The sequence below is a fragment of the Tursiops truncatus genome, chromosome 6 (genome assembly GCF_011762595.2).
Source record: "Tursiops truncatus isolate mTurTru1 chromosome 6, mTurTru1.mat.Y, whole genome shotgun sequence".
Taxonomy (NCBI): Eukaryota; Metazoa; Chordata; class Mammalia; order Artiodactyla; family Delphinidae; genus Tursiops; species Tursiops truncatus.
In genome coordinates, this window is record NC_047039.1 from 111,869,426 (window position 1) to 111,875,525 (window position 6,100).

Sequence of the window (6,100 nt, forward strand, 5' to 3'; positions counted from 1 at the left end):
CTTTCACCGTCGATTAAATACCCACGAGCACACCCGGAGCGACGCGCTCGGTCATGCAAATTTCAGCGGAGACACCGAGTCCAGGCGGGTCCTCGATGCCCACAGGCAGCCTCCATTCATCCCCCGCCCCCCCAACCCCTGACCCCTCTCAACAAGCCCGGGCGCCAGCCCCACCGCCCGGCCCCGCCCTCCAGCCGAGGGTCTCTCCCCCGCTCTCCGCACCCCGCGGGAACCTGTCACCCCACCCAGCGAGGGGCTGGCGACCAGGCCCACCTCACCCCTGCCCTCGGCTCCGCGGTGCGGGGGTGCAGCCGTCCCCTCCGTCGCCGAAGAGGGGCGACGTGCCGGCCGGGGCCGCCTCTCCTCCCCAGAGACCCGCCAGCCTGGCCGGGCCCCGCCGGAGATAGAGCGTAATAAGAGGGAGGGGAAAGCTCTCCGAACCCCCCTTCCCGGAGTCCCTTCTCCGGCAAGAGAGCCCCTTGCCCCAGCCCCACAGGGCCTCCCAGGCTGAGGCCATGGTGCCAGGACTGCCCTGAGAAGCCCCCATGAAAGGGAGGGGGCGACACCCTCAACCTCACACACCGTCTCCTCCCCCTCAGCTGTTTACCTCACAGCTCCTCCAGCCTACAGGGCGCCGCCATCTTGGACGTACAGCACCTCCCCCCCCGTCGTGAAATGTCCGCGGCCGCTGCAGCCTCCGCCACGAAAAAGAGTCCCAGCGGGGTCTCGCCCCCCACCCCGTCGAACCCGACGACAGATGACCGCGGTCGGCAGCACCTTTGGAAGGAAGGGGAAGTTCTGCTCATTACTGATGATGCTAACCAGTCGAGAAAGAACCAAGGAGAGTTTGTAAGGTAGGGGGGCGGGGACGGGCGGAAGGATTCCGAAAGGGAGCCGCTGAGAGGTCTTGTGACTGCGAAGGAGGCAAAAAGAAGGGCCGGCGCGGCGGGAGGAGCTACGCGAGAGAGCGAGGGGCGGGGCGGCGGGCCGGGCCGGGCCGGGTAAGAGGCGTAAACAAGTTGGCCCGGCTGGGTGTGGTTGGAGTCCCTCACGCCTTCCGGAGGTTCCTTCTCCGCTCGCAGACCCGGGTGCCCCTTCCAGGGTCTCCGTGTGCCCGGCCGCAGAGCTGCGTTCATGTTTCCCGAAGAGCCCGTAGGGCCCCTGTGGGCGAAGGGTCTGCTGTGGAGCCTTGGAGGAGTGGCAGCTCATCTGCGGAAAGAGAAAAGCTGCACCAGGGCAGCCTTCTTTCCTTCGCGGAGTATTTACAGAAGCCCACTTCTGGGCCTACGGAGACCCACGGTGGCTTCTACCCTCAGATTGCTGGCGTTTCAGACCTGGTCGCGACGTCTATGGAAAACCACCCTGATCAGAGCAGGCAGCTTTAAAAGCAGAACCCCTCAGTTCAGTTCCTGCTCCGCTGCTTCCTAGCAGTGTAAACCTGGGCAAGTCTTGAAGGCCCTTGAGCCTCAGTTTCTTCCTCTGTGAAATGGGCCTAAGAACAGGAGTGAAGTGAGGATTCAGGGAGAAAAAGTATGGAGCGTATTTAGCACGGCGACCCGCGCCGAGTGAATGCTTGAAGGGTGATGGCCCTTATCAGAGGCGGGGGATAGCAGACGCTGTGACTGGTGCAAAGCAGCCTGAGAGAGGCCGCAGTTGAGCTGTGGTGTCTGAAAGGCTTTCTGAAAGAGTGAGCATCCCGCCGGGTTTTCAAAGAAAGGTAGGTTTCAGGAAATAGGAATGGGAGAGGCGTTTGGGAAGAAAAGAACTAAAGTTTGGAAAGAAAAGAACTAAAAGAAGCAAGGGCCTGCCGGGCCGGGGGAGTTATGGAAATAACACGTTTGGTCATGGGAACTAGTTGGGTCACGAGGCAAGGCGGCATATGGCTTGAGGGGCCTGCTGTGTGAGTCGCTAGCAAGTTGGGTGCTGTCAGAATTCCAAGAGGCCCAGGGGGGTCGGCTACTGTTAGTCCGTGGGTTGCCTTTGTGAGAATTAAAAAAAAAAGGCACTCCTTCTGGGCCCATAGCCCACGTGAGCAGAGCCCGGGCTGTATTTTGGCCTCTACCCACGTACCCGCACCCACACTCCTCCTGGGGACCCTGAGCCGTGCACATCCTGTATAATCATTCTGGCTTCTGGGGGAGGTGAGCATTGACCTGGAAATTCCACCAGCCTAACACACCATGGAGGCAGCTGGGGGAAGCCAAGAGGTCGTGATTCAAACAGACGAGCGTGAAGGCAGGTTTCTGCCCTCGTGCGGACTGGGTGAGCCTTCGTTTCCTCACCTGCAGCATAGGGGTAATAATAATGCCTACCTAATGGGGTGGATTCAATGAGACGTTAAGATGTAACCAGCATAGAACCTATGTCAATAAAGGTTAGTTTTGTTAATTTGTTAACTGCACTCACAGTCAGCATGCAGCCACTGCCTGGAGTCAGGCCACCCAGTGCTGACTTCCGTGTAGTTACCCAACATAGTCGGCTCAGGGCCCAGAGATGGAAAGTTTGGGGGAGAAGGGGTGGGGTGGTCTGGGTTCAGGAACAGATTCCTGCCTTTGCGTTAGCACCATGGCAGGAACTCAGGGACATTCTGAGACCACCAGTGAGTGGGAGAGTTAGGTTAAGGGATGGAGTCGGGGGATGGGCACTGCTCCAGAGCTCCAGCCCAGGAACCCCCCTTCCCCACCCACAATCTTCCTGGGCTCCGTGATCTCATCCTGCTGGAATGCTCTCCTCCATGGAAGGGAGCAATGATACAGGAGCCTCATCAGCTCCTGGACCTCAAGGGGGCCATAACCACGCTGTTACTGTTTATACAGTGTCTGGAAGAAGAATGGTAATTCTCTCAATATGGACCACCAGGGGCTGTGAGAAGAAGCTGGGAAGAAAGGCAGAGGCAGCCCTGCCACTGTCTCCGTCCACTCCCCAGGGGCTGCCTTGCTATTTTCTGCTTTTCTGGAGTTGATTTTTGTCATTGGCTAAATAGACGTTAATCAGACCACTACCTTCCACGTACCACCCTGGAGCCTCCCCATGGCAGGGGCTTCCTGACTGGGCTTTCTCCAACCATCATGTCCAGCCTGTATGAGTGTGACAGAAGACAGAAGCGGTGAGCCCTTGGAGGCAGGTGGCACCCACTTGATGTGTGTGAGGCATTCATCTGTGCAGCAGCTCCCCCTCCCCTTCCTGGGGACAACCACAGCATCACCCTCAGGCCACAGGCACCTGGACCAGGTCTAGCCAATCCAAGGTCCTGGGCATCCAGCCAAAGGGCTTGGTACAGTTGGACATGTGACCCAAGTTGGGCCAATCAGGGTGCTTCCCTGAGTCTTTATACATGGATGCTGAAAGAGATGTTGTCTTTCCTCTGGGGTCACTAAACTGGGATGAGAAAGCTGTGACCCTCCCCCTCTCCCTCACCTACACCAAACGCTGTGAGGAGTCCAGCCAAAAGATGGAAAAGACACAGAGAAACAGAGACAAAGAGAGACGGAGATGGAAAGAGAAATGTAGGTTGCTACCCCCTCAAACTCCGGAGTCCCTGATGCCAGCTTCACCCTGGTCCTCCGAGTTCCATGAGGCAAAAACTATTTCCGCTGATGTTAGTTTCAGTTGGGTTTCTGTCCCTCACAAACAAAAGACCTTCCAGATGCAATGAGATTTGAAGGCCTTTGGAAGGACACCACTAGTCAAAAATATGTCCTTTTCTATGTCATAAGCTCATCCATTTGAGTTGTTCTCTTGCTTCAGCTTTCTGTGTGGCAGCCCCTTGCTTTCAGGGGTCACACATTTACTGGAGGGTGGACTCCAAGCTCCTGGCAGTAGCCCCTGAGACTCTCAGCAGCCCTGGCCTCTCCAGTCCTGTCATTGTCCTCTTGCTGTCTAGCACTGTGTCCGAATGGACACATATGTATATAAATATATGCATATATTTTTAACTTAGTTGAATGGATTATGTCATAAATGGCGATCTGCTTCTTACTTTTTTCCCCACTCAACTTTATGTCTTGAAGCTTCATGTTCCTTGCCCTGTATATGTGCAGCCAATAGCTTCTAACTGCTGACGATGATTCAATGATGTGGATCTGCCCTGATCTGCTCTCCACTCTCCCAGGGAGCAACACCCATAGTGCCACCAGAAACAACACTGTGATAAACTTCACTACTTGTTCCCGTACGCGTCCAGCTGAGAATTTCTTTGGGATACGTAACTAGGACTAAAACTGGTGGATCATAGACTATGCATGGACTTACTCTGTTGTTTTTAGAGAAAAAAAAAATTAGCTTTACAGGGGTATAATTGATACACAAAAGATTAATGTTATATCTTGATGACTTTGGACATGGCATGCACCTGTGGTACCATCACCACAGCCCAGGTACTAAACATATCCATCACCTCCAAAATTTTTACACAGACTTACTTTTAAGAAACACCACCCAACTGTTCTCCAGGACAGCTGCCCCAGGCTACAGTCTCACTAGAAGTCTACAAAAAAGCCCACATCCCTGCCAACACTCTTAATTGTAAAGTATAATAGGGCTATAGTGACCCATTCTTGTTTTAACTTACCTCTCTCTTAATGAGATGGAGCATTTTTTAATATTCTTGTCAGTCTTGTGGGTTTCATCCTCCATAAATGGTCAGTTCTTATCTTTTGACCATTTTTCTCTCAGGAGTTACTATCTTTTCCTTGTTGCTTTGCAGGATTGCAACACACGGAAATGTGTCCTTCGCTGACTATAGATATTTCAAGTGTCTTCCCCCACCTGTTATCTTCCTATTAACTATATTGTACTTTGCTGGAAAAGAGACATTAATTTTGATGTAATCAACTCCTCCTTTTTTGACTTATAATTTGGGTTTCTGTGGTTTTGTTCAAGAATGCCTTTTCCAGCCCTTACTCATAAAGGACAGTTGGCATGGCGGCCACAGGTGTGCAGTGCGCGAACCAGCATCTGGGGAGGACAGAGGGAGTAAGGCTGAGTTGGGATCCTGGTTCTACAACTTGGCAGTGTGCCCTGGGTGAGTAACCAAACTTCAGTTTCTATACCTGGACGTGGGGATGCCACCAATAACCTTAAATACCCAACTCAGAGGGTCACTAGGACGGTCCAGTGAGAGACTCATGTAAATGCCTATCAGAGCGCATGCCAAAGTGTGGGCACCTATGAGTATCGTCATTACTGTTCCCTGATGCGTGAGTGTCCTCAGGCTGCTGTGACAAAGTACACAGACCGCGTGGCTTTAAACCACAGAAGTGCGTTCTCTCTAAGTTCTGGACGCCAAACGTCTGCAATCAAAGGGTCAGCCGGGCTGGTCCCTTCTGGGGTCTGTGATGGGGAATGTCCCGTGCCCTCTCCTACCTTCTGGGGGTTGCCAGCCGTCTTTGATGTTCTTGGCTTGCAACTGCGTCCCTCTACTCTCTGCTTCCCTCTGTGCGTGGCCGTCTCTCTCCCTGTGTGTTTTCACATGGCCTAAATTTGGTCACTGGGTTAAAGAGGTGACAGCAGAGAGGCAACACACTTCTCTGTATGTGTCACTGCGTGTCCTCTCTTTTTATAAGAACACCAGTCATGGGGAATTCCCTGGTGGCTCAGTGGTTAGGACTTGGCGGTTTCACTGTCACGGCCCCAGGGTCAGTCCCTGGTCAGGGAACTAAGATCCCACAAGCCACGTGACACAGCAAAGAAAGAAACAAAGAAAGAAAGAACACCAGTCATTGGGTTTAGGGCCCACATCAATTCAGTATGACTTCATCTGAACTGAATTACATCTGCAAAGACCCTATTTCCAAATAAGGTCACATTCTGAGGTTCTCGGTGGGTGTGAATTGGGGGTGGGGAGAGAACACTTGTCAATCCCTTACACCTGCTTTTAAGGTGCATGGAGTCCAGCAGATGAGATGGAAGGGGGACCCACCGCAGTGTGACTCAGAGTCAGGTCCAGCCCAGAACCACTTTGCAAAGTGGCTGCACTTGGAACGATGAGGGCAACTTATTGGTGGGGATGATGTTTGAACTTTGCTTCCAGTTTAATCAGAAGTCTGATAAATGGTGTTGAGGCAGGTGGGCTTTTCAGGAGGAAGACCCAGCTTGAATA

General features: G+C 53.2%; 1 protein-coding gene and 1 long non-coding RNA gene across 4 annotated transcripts in view; one reads left to right on the forward strand and one right to left on the reverse strand.

The window, feature by feature from the left end:
* The window catches only part of TSC1 (TSC complex subunit 1), a 48,841-nt gene extending 48,177 nt beyond the window's left edge, over positions 1–664 (reverse strand). The window contains exon 1 of the mRNA XM_019920224.3: positions 608–664. The gene's annotated coding sequence lies outside the window, so the exon portion shown is untranslated. The remainder of the gene's footprint in view (positions 1–607) is intronic.
* Positions 665–989: 325 nt separating this feature from the next.
* Positions 990–5,749, forward strand: LOC109547476 (uncharacterized). Of its 3 annotated transcripts, none has more exons than XR_012332745.1 (2): positions 990–4,376; positions 4,882–5,749. It is a non-coding gene; the product is annotated as an uncharacterized lncRNA (long non-coding RNA). The 3 variants fall into 3 exon arrangements; XR_002173251.3 differs by having other exon boundaries at positions 990–3,506; XR_002173252.3 differs by having other exon boundaries at positions 990–1,717.
* Positions 5,750–6,100: the final 351 nt, after the last annotated feature.